Below are 15,565 nucleotides of genomic sequence, written 5' to 3' on the forward strand. Positions count from 1 at the left end.
AAATTTGAATTGAGTTGTTGTCAAATTCAAGGATAACAAAATGTGGTTCTCTATTTCAGGAAATAGCACTAAAGGGCAGAGAAGTACAGAAGGATTATTTTTCCCCAGCGTTTTCTAGGAGTTGCTTTTATTTATCCAAATGTTAACACGATTGCAACAATAATAACAACATTTTGTTTGTTGTTGTTGTTATTAGGTTCTGTCGAGTCAGTTCCAACTCAAAGCAGCCCTATGTACAACAGAACAAAACTCTGCCCAGTCCTGCACTATCCTCACACTCATTGCTATGTTCGAGCCCACTGCTGCAGCCACCATGTCAATCCATCTTATTGAGGGTCCTCTTTTTCGTTGACCATCTGCTTTACCAAGCATGATGTCCTGTAGGAACTGATTCCTCCTGATAACATGTCCAAAGTATGTGAGACGTAGTCTTGCTGTCCTTGCCTCTAAGGAGCATTCTGGCTGTACTTCTTTCAAGACAGATTTGTTTGTTGTTTTGGCAGTCCACGGTATATTCAATATTCTCTGCCAACACCACAATTCAAAGGCATCAATTCTTTTTTGATTTTCCTTATTCATTGTCCAGCTATACCATGAATATGAGACGATGGAAAGCACCATAGCTTGGGTCAGGGGTGCTTCAGTATTCAAGGTGACATCTTTGCTTTTTAACACTTTAAAGAAGTCTTTTGCAGCAGATTTGCCCAATGCAATGTATCTTTTGATTTCTTGATTGCTGTTTCCATGGGTATTGCTTGTGAATCCAAGTAAAATGAAATCTTTCACAACTTAAATCTTTTCTCCATTTATCATGATATTGCTTATTGATTCAGTTGTGAGGAGTTTTGTTTTCTTTATGTTGAGGTGTAACTCATTCTGAAGGCTGTGGTCTTTGATCTTCATAAGTAATTACTTCAAGTCCTCTTCACTTTCAGCATGCAAGGCTGTGTCATCTTCATGATGCAGGTTATCAATGAGTCTTCCTCCAATCCTGATGCCCCATTCTTCATTTTGTATGCCAGGTATCATTTTGAGGAATTTTTAAACACTTAGAAATTTTTGAGTAACAAAAGATGATCTGATTGCTCTGGACTGTGAAAGACTACAAACCTAAAAATTCTTAAATTTTTGGCATTTTTCTTTTGAAGTGGAAAGTGGCCTCTGGCTTCATCAGTGTTCGGGATGTAGCACTTACTGATAAGCGAGCCAGAGTAAAGGGCCTATTATCCTGCAATATTACGTTCAAGTTAATGTTCAAGTACATTTTTTATTATACAAATATGTACTTGTGTGATTTTATATCTTTGACTAGTTTTAATATTAGGAGTACTTTACTCTCCAAAACTATTTTAGTTTTGGTAGTACTTTCTACAAAAAAGAGATATATCCCAAGTGACTAGAAGGTCGCCTTAAATCCATGTTGAAATGAACAGACTGCAACTTCAGCTTTGCACAGCTACTGCATACCAGAAAGAGAACAGAAAGATCTGCTCTGCTGGCGGGAATTGCTAAGAATTAGTTGGAGATTTATACATTTGAATTTTTCTTTCTGCAACAATAGCCAAGTATTCTGATAGAGAAAGACTGTAATATCACACTGGCCACATATCCTGAATCCCAGATCCCAACTGGGCAAGGAGGAGAAGGCACTGTCCTCCTCACTCATGCCCATCAGAAGACTGAGATGGTCCCTGGGCATGGATGGAGGAGTAGGATAAGCAGAAGAGAGGGAGGAACAATTGTGTATTTTCACACTTCTGGATCAACCCAACTTCTAGTGACATGGTAGCTGCCCACAATAAATGACTTATGTTTCCAGTACCAACTGCCTGGAAACTTTGCTAAAGAGAAGGGTTATCTGTATATGGGAGAGGCGATATAAGAACACACATTTAATAAAACAGCTATAAGAACACCAAAGCATTCACTTTGCTTCCTAAAAAGAATATGGGAGAAAGTTGATAGAAACATTAGGCAAGAGGGACTCAGTGTCCAAATCTACTTTCCATGACCAGCAAATACTCTGTCCCCAAATTCCTTATGATAAAGTAGCCTTTCCCTTCCTTTCACATTTGAATTTTCTGCAAGCTTTTTCTTGATTCAGAAAGATCATTAAAACATATTTAGTAGCATTAGCTACTGAGGCTTCCCTTTTGGTCTTATAAAATGATATCGCAATGAAATGATCTTTTTTCTGTCTCTACTTTTATGCTAGTCACTCTTAACTAGTAAGTTGCGGCTATTTCTGCTGTTGCTGATGATTTTCCTCACAGTGAGCTCTTACTTAATGGTTCAGGAGTGACTTACACATACTGGGGCATGGTAACAATGCATCTAATGCCACATTTCCTAAATCATAACAGATTTTTAAACCACATTACTGAGCAAAAGACTGGTGCTCCCCCAGTTAAAAGAAAAAGAAAAAAAATATTTTTGTGAAATATTTATTTATAGATCAGAATTTTATTTACATTTAATCACAAACAAATAAGGTTTTTTAAATAAACATAATATTTAGAGCAATCAAATATTTCAAGGAATTTGCTTGACTTTCCCTGTGTCCTTTGCCTTCCCAAAACCTAATGTGACCTGACTGATACAACCCACTGAAGCAAGATATGAAGAAATAAATCAGAGGGGGGAAAAATCTAGCCTGCTTTATGACTTTCAGGATTAAACATAAAAATATTTATTTCTTCTACCAACAGGGGGAATATTAGGAAAGACTTTTAGGAAAGACAGCATTGAGTTTTATGTGCTTTAACCTGGAAATTCTCCTAAAAATTGTTATTAATTCCATTTCTCTAAGGCATAGGGAAGAAGCAATCCTGAGACATGTTTTCTAGGTAGGATGAATGCCTTGGAGAATTAAGATGAAGCACACAGAATAGGAAAACCATTCATTTGGCAGTTCATCTCTTCATCTGGAACTGCAGCTCTGAACATAGGTCAACCCACTCAAGGCCCCAGTTAGGAATGCCAGTAGAGTTAATGGACTTGTGAGGCACCTCTACCACTGTACAGGAATTTGAAGCTCCCATTTCAAAGTTGGAACTTGGTAGTTGTTTTTGTACTTCTCTCAAAAGAACAAGGAATATAGCAAGTACCTATTGTTTCTAGTGAGCTAAATAAAATAGTAAACATGGTGCTGTTGAATTCTTTCTGGTGATTCTCTTGAGGACTATATGGTTTTCTTACACCCAAGGCTTTTCTGGAGTGGAAAGAGAAAAGAAAAGTGTATGAGAAGATATAGAAGGGTGAATAAACGTGAAGTTGGTGCATGAAGGGAGGGAGACTGGTAAGCCAGCGTGAACAAGGTCTGACCTGCCTGGATAATTCATAAAGTCAAAATGCTAAAGCCCTATTGCAAGAAAAGATGTAATTGGTCAAAAATTTCAGCTCTGGGTCAAGACTAACTTAAGCCAATATGAACTAAGATCCCGGGAGCTTGGAGTGTGGAAGTTATGGATTTCTGTAAGTACTTCTATGATAAATATTTTTAAAAATGTTTTTAACAGAAAAACCTCCAAAAATTAGATAAAAGCCAGGAATTATACTAGGAGAAATATGCAAAATAAATGTGATAGTCATAATTTGAACATAAAAATGTAAAGAAAATGGTTTATATATACATAAAGTTAATCTTTTGTCCCTATAGAACAGTTAGCCAAAGAGGAGCAAACTGATTGCACACAAGATAGACTGAACAGTACATTTGTAAGCTTGATGATAGTTACAGAAAAGTACATTTAAGGCCATAGGACATGCTCCTATTCCCATTATAAGTAACACAAAATATAAATAATAAAAATGAAGTTTGCTGGGTAGTGGAGAAAGAAGTGCAAATAAGCTTTTGTAACCTTATAAAATCTTCCTAGAGAAAATTGGAAATGAAGGCAAAAAATATGATAATACTTGATGAGAAATTATCCCACTTTGGGGAATAGTTCCCAAGTATATCTTTCTAAGAGAAAAAATGGGTTTTGGTATTGAGATGTTTAGAGTAAATTATTCATCATATTGAAAATGTGGAAATAATTTAAACATCTAAAAGTTAAGGGATAGATTAGCAAATTATCACCTTTATCATGACAAATAATCTGACTTATGTACTTAAAAAATATTAAAGTAGATTTAAATGAAAAAAGAACGCAAGAATCACATACTACAATGATATAAAATTTAAATATTTTTAAATATATGCACATATAAATATATTTAATACACAAAATATATACCTAATAAATGTAGGAATAAATAACATAAATAGCTAGTGTTTTAAAATTAAGGTATAGGTTGAAGAGGTTTTCAAATGTAAAAGTAATTAAAAATACCAATATAGAAAAAAAGATTTTCGAATCTTCCTTAATGGTTTGAAGAGGTGTCTTTCAAATAAAACAGGATGGTCAATCATTTTTAGGGCTCAGAGGGCAAGATAAGACATAAAAGTGGATATTTTACTTAACCAAATTCTAAGAGTGTTGGTGTCAAATGATTAATTTACACTCTTAACAGCCCAGAAAATCTGTAGCATGATAGCAGTTTCTTTGGAAGGTCTTAATTAAGCCCATCTATTGTTCTTCCTGCAATCATGTTAATTGTTTTCCCCTTGTTCTTCTTTAGATTTTGACTTCATTTGAGTGTCATTAATTTTTTAGTGCTAACATTTATCATGCCATCAAATATGATTTCAAAGAACAGTAAAATCTCATTAATTTTGACCTTACTAAAGTGTGATAATTCAGGCAGGATGCATTTCAGTCTCTCCATAGTGTCCTACTGACTAGTTTTACTGGTAAATCAGGTAAACTGTCACATGGCAAGATTTTTCAGAGACGTCAGCGAGACCCTGAAGACCACTCTGTTCTAGTCTCCCTTACCTCTTGGCTGTCTACATGAAATGTCATCATCAAATCTTTATCTTTTAACATGAAGCTTTGCTGTCAATCAATAAAAAAATATCCCTGGGTGGCAGCACTCTAAACTGGAGGTCACAGTCAAGATACTGTCAAGAAGTTGTGTTTTGTTTGATTTGTACAGTGTTTAATTGTGTTCTTCCTAGCCCCTGAATTTGAAAGCCTTTTGGTAGAGCATACACTTTTCAGTTCCCATATCCTCCAGCATTCTTAAATCTGGCTACTGTATACATTTCTGTTATGTAAGTCTGCTACCTCTTTAACTGGTGATACGCTCATAAAACCATACCAAACATCCCACATTTTTTTCAGTGATCTCTGGAATACTATTTCATATCAGAAGTGTACATTGTTTCTTTACTTATGTTTTTTCTATTTCTTTACTTACGTTTGTTAACTTTCCATGGACACAGCCTGGTTCCCTAACTAAATTGTAATTCCTTGAGGGCAGGGGTTGGTCTTAGATAATTTTCTATCTTCTGCATTGCCTAGTAGAATACCTTTTGTCTAGGTGCTCCATGACTATTAAATAATTGATTAACCTGTAACTGAAGGTAAATCAAGGCCCTAGCATCATATAGACTGATACTACTCATTTTGTGCTTTGAAGTCACAAAGCATATGGGTTAGTTTATTTGATCTTTTCAATCTGCCCTGGACAGGAATGGGGGTGGTGACAGGGAACAGAGCATGAATACCCTGGATTCTGAAAAGCTAAGATAGAGATTAGGACTGGATAAGTATATATATGCTTATTCAGATACATTTCCAATTATTGCCTGCACCTTGACTTTGAAGTTTAAGACCCAAATGTCTAATTATTGGTATGTTATGAGAGGCAATATACTTGAGAATGTAGGTATCACTGCTCCTCAACAATATTTATGGTTCTACTCCTGGGTCCTGATGGCGTAGTAGTTAAGAGCTACAGCTGCTGAGCAAAAAGTTTGCATTTAAATACACCAGTTGCTCCTTGGAAACGCTATGGGGCAGTTCTACTCTGTCCTATAGGGTCGCTATGAGTTGAAATCACTCAAAGATAATGGGTCACGCTCACTCCTGGGTAGCATTGTACTTCACTGCTCTCATGAAGTGGGTTCAGCCATGGGCCTAGTTCTGACTGATGAGTTGTGGGTAGGAGTGAGATGTATGACTTTCAGGACAAAACATTTAATTGCCAGTCCAAGAAACATCATCCCTCCCCTTCCTTGTTGCTGCCATCTTGGTAGCATATGTTGCCGTGGAAGTAACCCACGATTGAGGCAACAGAGAATGTCTTGTCATCACATAGAGACTGTGATCTTGAAGGGTTGCCTGGATCTGCAGTAAATTTCAAGAGAACAAGAAGTAATATTTTGTGTTAAGCCACTGAGATTTTGGAGCTCTTTACTGCAGCATAACCTAGCCCATGCTGACTAACACAGTTACTAGTACCAGGAACTTGGGATCTGGAATGTTGGAAGAACCTTCACTGACTGATTCAACAGTGTAGTGGTCAAGTGTGGCCCTAGAGTCAGATCCCCTGTGTCTGAGCACCATTGTTACTTGGGCAAGTTATTTCACTTTTCTCTTCCTGAGTTTCCTTATAAATAAAATGCAGTAATAATAACACCTACCTGATGTGACTGCTGTGTGGATGAGTGAATTTATACATGCAAAACACTAAAAGTATAGCCTTTGAACAGTGCTCAAAGAAGGCTAGTTATTCTTATGATTACTAGTCAGAAACCTTCCCAAGATGGCACCTAAGCCTTGTATATTAGGTTTCTTACCACCAAACCTGTTCTTCCTGTGTACCCTATCTTGGTGGCATCACTACACTCTGGTTCGTCATTCATCAAACACGCTAAATCCTCTTATCATGCTTCCTGTCAGGACACATATTCATCAAATTGATGTAGCCTAGCAATTTTACTTTGGCAGTGCAAATAAATAAACAGAACTATTTACAATCTTTCTTAATTCTATTTTATTTTCCTTTCTCATTGCTGCTGTCATAATTTATTACTGCTTGCAATAGCCTCCTAATTTGTCCACTTACATCCAATATTTGGGAGACAGAATGATGATGGTGGAAAGAGCATACATGTTTGTCATGCAGTGTCACCCTCAATCCTGGCTCTGCCTCTTTCCAGTTGTGTGATTTTGGGAAAGTTGCTTAGTCTCTCCGTATTATTTCTTCATCTATAAAAGAGGATGCTAATATTTACTTCATAGGATTGTTTAGAGGTTGTATGTGATAATTAAGGTAAAGCACTCAGCACATAGTAGGGAATCAATCATTTTTTATTTGGTTGCTTTTCCCTCCTTTGCACATTGCTCAAATTGTTGCTAAATTTATTTTCCAAAAGTCCAGGCCAAATTAAATTCCTCTCCTCCTCCAGAACCACAGAGTATAAACGAAATGCCGATTCCTTAGTATGGAATTCAATAGAGTCCAGAGCTGCAACACGCTTCCTCTCCCTGCATCCCTCCTTGGGCTCCTTCATTCCATCTCTTGCTATACTTGAATGCGCCTTTGCTTCTGCCCACCCTTTTCCCTCAGCTTGGAATTGTCTAACTCCTTCTCTCCCTATCGAAAGTCTATTCCTTCTAAGTTCAGACCTAGTATCACATCCTCTGAGCTGTAAGATTTCCTTCCTCCTTCTATGTAATTGTAAAATGTATTAGTAATAAAATGTATTAGTAATCATGGATGAAGGGGAAGTGGTATGTGAGGGAATATTAATCCTGAAGTGTTAAAAAGAAGGGCATAATAATTTTTATAGGTTAAAAACAAATGTCTTGCATGATTTGTTGCTTGATGAAGATCATCATCAAAAAAACCATGTTAACATTCATATTACCTCTGAGATTATAAAATGATAATTCTGTAATTCTATCATTCTTTCAGAATTTATTAGCTTGAATCTTTGTAAAGAAGGGTTTTTCCTCCATTTTTTTCTGTGAGTATCCATATGGACTTACTGTTTCTTTTCTTATTCAATGCGTCATAAATGATAATGGTCATTATTATTTTTTATGCTAAAATAGTCACAAATTTGGCCAGTGGAAGATTCTTTAAGCTAGATCCTGAGTCCTTTTGACGTGTCTCCATTAGTCTAGAGCACTTCCTTGCTTTCTGGCCAAACAAGATGTTCTGGGCTCACCTTTGACTTTCTTTGCCCCAGCCCTGGAATCAGCCATTTCTCCAGGTTCCTCTGAGTAGAGAATCGTATTTAGAAACCAGGATGTGGGTGCTAACAGAAATACCACAAATGGGTGGCTTTAACAAATTTATTTTCTCACAGTTTAGGAGGCTAGAAGTCTAAATTCAGGGCGTTGGCTCTAAGGGAAGGCTATCTCTCTCTGCTGGCTTGGGGGAAGGTACTTGTCTTTTTTCAGTGTCTGTTCCTTTGTTCCTCGGTGATCTTAATGTGTTGTGGCATCTATCTTCCATCTGTGTGTCTTGCCTGTACACTTAATCTACCCTTTTTAAATCTCAAAAGTGATTGGCCTAAGGCTTACAATGATAAGGCCTCACTAACATAACAAAGAAAACCCTATTCCCAAATGGAATTACATCCTCAAGTATAAAACCCGTAGTCCTAAAGTTGATTCTGATTCATAATGACCCTTCGGGACAGAGCAGAACTGCCTCATAGGGTTTCCATGGTTGTAAATCTTTATAGAAGCTGACTGCCACATCTTTCTCCCATGGAGTGACTGATGGGTTCAAACCACCAACCTCTCAGTTAGCAGCCAGACTCTTAACCCCTGAGCCACCAGGGCTCCTGTCCACAAGTATAGGGGTTAGGATTTACAATACATGTTTCGAGGGGACACAATTCAATATATAACAGTTACCACTGAGCTGGTTCCAACTCATGGCAGCCTTATATATAACAGAAGGAAATGTTGCCACGTCCTGTGCCATCTTCATGATTGTTGACATGTTTGACTTCACTGTTTTGACTATTGCATCAATGCATCTCATTAAGGGTTTCCCTCATTTTCACTGATCCTCTACCTTATCAACCACGATTTCCTTTTCTAGGGATTGGCCTTTCCTGATGATGTGTCCAAAGTAAGTGAGCCAAAGTCTCTCCATTCTCCCTTCTAAAGGAACATTATGTATATACATGTTGTTGTTAGATGCCATCAATAGATTTTGGCTCATAGCAACCCCATGTGACAGAGTAGAACTTCCCCATGGGGTTTTCTAGGCTGTAGTCTTTATGGGATCAAATTGTCAGGTCTTTCTCCCACAGAGCCTCTGGGTGGGATTGAACTGCCAAACTTTCAGTTAGTAACCAAGAGCTTAACCCTTGTGCCACCAAGGCTCCTCTAGCCTTAGATATAGTTCGCAATATCACCTATGTAATATTCTTGCCAAAAATGTTTATTCCTAATCTATTCAAGAGGAAAAAATCAGCTAAATCCAGATTGTGAAATAGTCTATAACTGGCTCAGATGCTTCAAAAATGTGAATGTTATGAAAAACAAAATAAGGTAGAGGGACTACTCTAAATTTAAGGAGACTAAAGAGACAGGACAATCAAATGCAATAAATGATAAAGGCCATATCTTGGACAACTGTAAACACTGAATATTGATTTAAGTGTAATTATGATGTACAAGATGGCAAATATATACATGTATGGTACATCAGAGTTTTTGTGTGAAAGAGAGTCAAACTGTTATCCCGACAGTGGGATGTCAATATGCAATGAACGAACTAGAAAATTAAGAAGTAGCAATGGGGAGGTGGGGCCAAGATGGCGGAGTAGTCAGATACTTCCTGTGGTCCTTCGTACAACAAAGACCCCAAAAAACAAGAGAATCGATTATATATGACAAGTTACGAGTCCTGAACATCAAAGACAAAGTTGAGGAATTGGACTGAGCAGCATAGGGAGGGAAAAACAGTTCAGAAGCAGCAAGGAGTTGCCAGACCTGACCTGGTGGGAACAGGCACCCCACAGACTAATTCTGCCACTGCTGTGAGCATGGCAAAGCAATCAGAGACATTCAGGACATGTTTTCCACATCGGGGGAGACCAAATGGCAGACAGTCTACTCAACCCTCAAGAACAGGTGAGAAGCAGCCCACAATTGGCAAACGAAAAGTACCTGTGTGTTACCTACCACAATCCAAAAATACCCCTTTGGGAAAACATCTCACCCACTTATCTGCTCCCTTCCTGCTCTGCATTGGGTCCTAGACAGCTGCATCCCCTCAGCCAGAAGAAGGACCCGGCACTCATCCTGAACCATTCCCCTGGCCTTGGAAAGGGAAAGAATTAAGAAACAGGGAAAAAATAATCTGCCAGCTCCCCTAAGCCAGAACTCAGGGCAGAAACAGCTCCTTTGCCTAGGCACAGGCATAAGGGGTCCATGGACTTTCAATACCTTTCAACTCTGCATAGACCTGTGTGGAAACCCTGGTGGCGTAGTGGTTAAGTGCTACGGCTGCTAACCAAAGGTCGGCAGTTCAAATCCACCAGGCGCTCCTTGGAAACTGTGGGACAGTTCTACTCTGTCCTTAGGGTCGCTATGAGTCGGAATTGACTCAACTGCACTGGGTTTTTTATAGACCTGTGTGGACCTATTTCAACAGCGTAGTCCCTCATTAGCATAGTACAACAGGGTATATATCTGAAGTCTAACTTCAACAGTTTCAGCTACATGGTGGAGAGGCAAGTTCATGTCATTTGACACCACTTTACCTATTAGGCAGGGTCCTCATCTACCTACATCAGGGGCCTTAGGACTAGGGCTCCATCCATGACACCTAGCTGCCTGCAACAGGGGTCCAAGAATAAGTGGTGCCTCCTAGTCCTGACGGCCAACAGCATTGGGTGCCCATAGTCTGAATGCAAAACCCACCCACCTACACACTCTAGGGAACAGGGACATGCTTTCCTCAGAGACACTCAGGGGTGGTTTCAGCCCCCTGTCTTGCTCAGCACGTGATCCCTACTGCACCCAGATACTTGTACCTAACAAATAACCCCTACTCATCCAGGACTGTAGGTGAGAGCCTGTACCACACACTTGGTGACTATTGGATACCTGAGCTGAAGCCATACAAGAAATGTGAATGGACTTCTGGGCTCACATACCTAGTTACAGCTCTAACCACCTGGTGACAGGACATTAGAGCTTCAAAGGCGCCAATAATCAAATTAGCACACTTGAGCAGCCTATCTGGACATATTAAAGCAAAACCAAACAAGAAGCTAGGACACAGTAAACAAACATAAAATAAATAAATACAACTTATTGATGGCTCTGAGACAACAGTCAATATCAAATCACATAAAGAGGCAGACCATGATGGCTTCCACAAGCTCCAAAAACAAAGAATTAAGAAATCTTCCAACCTTTTGGTTAGCAGTTGATTGCTTTAACCATTGTGCAACCAGGGCTTCTTAAATTGGAGCAGAGATAGAGATAAATAACTCTTCCTACCCCTTAGCTAAATAATACCAAATTAGGGATCATAATCTAAAGAAGTAGCCTAAATGCAAAAAGGAAAAGTTTGTACAAAGATGGTAGAAGTGGCATCATTTGTAAAAACAAAACTATGAAAATAGCCCATATGCCCAACAATAGAGGAATGATTAAGCAAGCCATGACATATCAATGTAATAGAATGCTCTAAAGTTAAAAAGGAAAAGAAAAGAAACGTGTTTCAAATAAGTATGACAATGTTCATACAAAATAAGTTCAAATGAAAAAAGTAGAAACCGAGAATTGTACATCTACACTAATTACAACTGTGTAAAAATGTATGAACATACATTAACAAAGATCGGGGAGACTTGGAGTGATGTAACTAGCTCAGAGCTTAATGTTGCTTAGGCTTCTTTTCTTCTATAAAGTTGCTTAAGTTCTTAACTAAAAAAAAATCTTCCAGATGAAGAGAACTTCCTGGATTTACTGAAGGTAGAATACAAAAGATTAATATGCAGAACTCTTCAAGAGATCAGGAAGCAAATCAGGCAAAATGCAGAACAAGCCAAGGAATGCACAGACAAAGCATTAGAGGAACTTAGCCAGATTAGGCAAAACATAATGACAAATTTAATAGGCTACAAGAATAGAAAGAGAGACGGCAATCAGAAATTCAGAAGATTAACAATAAAATTTCAGAATTAGACAACTCAATAGAAAGTTGTGAGAGAAGAATTGAGGTAATGAATGTCAGAATTAGTGAGATTGAAGATAAAGCACTTGGCATCAATATATCTGAGGAAAAATCAGATAAAATAATTTAAAAAAATGAAGAAACCCTAAGAATCATGCGGAACTCTATCAAGAGGAATAACCTATGAGTGATTGGAATACCAGAACAGGGGGGATAACAGAAAATACAGAGAGAATTGTTGAAGATTTGTTGGCAGAAAACGTCGCTGATATCGTGAAAGATGAGAAGATATGGATCCAAGATGCTCATCGAACCCCACAAAAGATAGACCACAAAAGAAAGTCACCAAGACATATTATAATCAAACTTGCCAAAACCAAATATAAAGAGAGAATTTTAAGAGCAGCTAGGGATAAACAAAAAGTCACCTACAAAAGAAAATCAATAAGACTAAGCTTGGACTACTAAACAGAAACCATGTAGGCAAGAAGGCAATGGGATGACATATATAAAGACTTGAAGGAAAAAAATTGCTGGCCAAGAATTATATATCCAGCAAAACCGTCTCTCAAATATGATGATGAAAGTAGGACATTTCCAGACAAACAGAAATTTAGGGAATTTGCAAAAACCAAACCAACATTACAAGAAATACTAAAGGGAGTCCTCCGGTTAGAAAGTCAATAACATCAGATAACAACCCCAAACTAGAACTCAGGACAAAGCAACCAGATATCAACCTAGATAGGGAAATCACAAAAACCTCAAAGCTAAAACACTCAAAACACGGCAACAGAGATGTCGTTATGTAAAATATGACAACATTAAAACAAAAAAGAGGGACTAAAAAATGTACTCATGGATCTTTCACATGGAGAAGAAGTCAAGGTGATATAAAGAAATAAAAGATTGGTTTAAAGTTAGAAAAATAGGGGTAAATATTAAAGTAACCACAAAGGAAACTAACAATCTTACACATCAAAATAAAAAACAAGAAAAACATAAACTTAGCAAATAAAAAATCAAAAACGAGGAAAAGACAATATATAAAGAAAAAGGACTCAGTATAGAAAATTAAGTGGAACAAAGAAAGTGTCAACAACACGCACCAAAAAAAGACATCAAAATGACAGCACTAAACTCATACCACCTATCCATAATTATACTGAATGTAAGTGGACTAAATGCACCAATAAAGACACAGAGAATGGCAGAATGGATTAAAAAACACGATCTGTCTCTATGCTGCCTACAAGAGACATACCTTAGACATAGAGACACAAACAAAAACTCAAAGGATGAAAAAAATATATCAAGCAAACAATAATCAAAAAAGAGCTGTAGCGGCAATATTAATCTCTGACAAGATAGACTTTAAAGCAAAATCCACCACAAAGGATAAGGAAGGACACTATATAATGATTAAAGTGTCAATACACCAGGAGGACATAACCATAATAAATATTTACACATCCAATGACAGGGCTCCAGAATACATAAAACAAACTCTAACAGCGTTGAGAAGAGAGAGAGACAGCTCCACAATAATAATAGGACACTTCAACGCACCATTTTCGGTGAAGGACAGAACATCCAGAAAGAAGCTCAATGAAGACACAGAAGATTTAATGTCACAACCAACCAACCTGATCTCATAGACACATACAGAACACTCCACTCAACAGCAGCCAAGTAGACTTTCTTTTCCAACACACATGGAACATTCTCCAGAATAGACCACATATTAGGCCATAAAGCAATCCTTAGCAGAATCCAAAACATTGAAATATTACAAAGCATCTTCTGTGACCATAAAGCCATAAAACTAGAAACCAATAACAGAAAAAGCAAGGAAAAAAAATCAAAGACATGGAAACTGATCAACACCTTGTTCAAAATCTATTGGGTTATAGAAGAAATTAAGGACAGTATAAAAAAATTCATAGAATCATCCATGATCTTTATCGTTTTAGTCTTTATGTTTAGGTCTTTGATCCACTTGGAGTTAGTTTTTGTGCACGGTGTGAGGTATGGGTCTTGTTTCATTTTTTTGCAAAGGGATATCCAGTTATGCCAGCGCCATTTGTTAAAAAGACTATCTTTTCCCCAATTAACTGACACTGGGCCTTTGTCAAATATCAGCTGCTTATATGTGGATGGATTTATATCTGGGTTCTCAATTCTGTTCCACTGGTCTATGTGCCTGTTGTACCAGTACCAGGCTGTTTTGACTACTGCGGCTGTATAATAGGTTCTAAGATCAGGTAGAGTGAGGCCTCCCACTTTCTTCTTATTTTTCAGTAATGCTTTACTTATCCGGGGCTTCTTTCCCTTCCATATGAAGTTGGTGATTTGTTTCTCCATCACATTAAAAAATGTCATTGGAATTTGGATCGGAAGTGCATTGTACGTATAGAGATGGCTTTTGGTAGAATAGACAGTTTTACTATGTTAAGTCTTCCTATCCATGAGCAAGGTATGTTTTTCTACTTATGTAGGTCCTTTTTAGTTTCTTGCACTAGTACTTTGTAGTTTTCTTTGTATAGGTCTTTCACATCTTTGGTAAGATTTATTCCTAAGTATTTTATCTTCCTGGGGGCTACTGTGAATGGTATTGATTTGGTGATTTCCTCTTCAGTGTTCTTTTTGTTGATGTAGAGGAATCCAAGTGATTTTTGTATGTTTACCAAACTCTTCTATTAGTTTCAGTAGTTTTCTGGAGGATTCCTTAGGGTTTTCTGTGTATAAGATCATGTCATCTGCAAATAGAGATAATTTTACTTCCTCCTTGCCAATCCGGATACGCTTTATTTCTTTGTCTAGCCTAATTGCTCTGGCTAGGACCTCTAGCACAGTGTTGAATAAGAGCAGTGATAAAGGGCATCCTTGTCTGGTTCCTGTTCTCAAGGGAAATACTTTCAGGTTCTCTCCATTTACAGTGATGTTGGCCATTGGCTTTGTAGATGCCCTTTATTATGTTGAGGAATTTTCCTTCAATTCCTATTTTGCTGAGAGTTTTTATCATGAATGGGTGTTGGACTTTGTCAAATGCCTTTTCTGCATCAATTGATAAGATCATGTGGTTTTTGTCTTTTGTTTTATTTACATGGTGGATTACATTAATGGTTTTTCTAATATTAAACCAACCTTACATAACTGGTATAAATCCCACTTGGTCGTGATGGATTATTTTTTTGATATGTGTTGAATTCTATTGGCTAGAATTTTGTTGAGGATTTTTGCATCTATGTTCATGAGGGATATAGGTCTGTAATTTTCTTTTTTTGTGATGTCTTTACCTGGTTTTGGTATCAGGGATATGGTGGCTTCATAGAATGAGTTGGATAGTATTCCGTCATTTTCTATGCTTTGAAATACCTTTAGTAGTAGTGGTGTTCACTCTTCTCTGAAAGTTTGGTAGAACTCTGCAGTGAAGCCGTCAGGGCCAGGGCTTTTTTTGGTTGGGAGTTTTTTGATTACCATTTCAATCTCTTTTTTTGTTATGGGTCTATTTAGT

This window comes from Loxodonta africana, chromosome 4 (assembly GCF_030014295.1).
Source record: "Loxodonta africana isolate mLoxAfr1 chromosome 4, mLoxAfr1.hap2, whole genome shotgun sequence".
In the NCBI taxonomy this organism is placed as follows: Eukaryota; Metazoa; Chordata; class Mammalia; order Proboscidea; family Elephantidae; genus Loxodonta; species Loxodonta africana.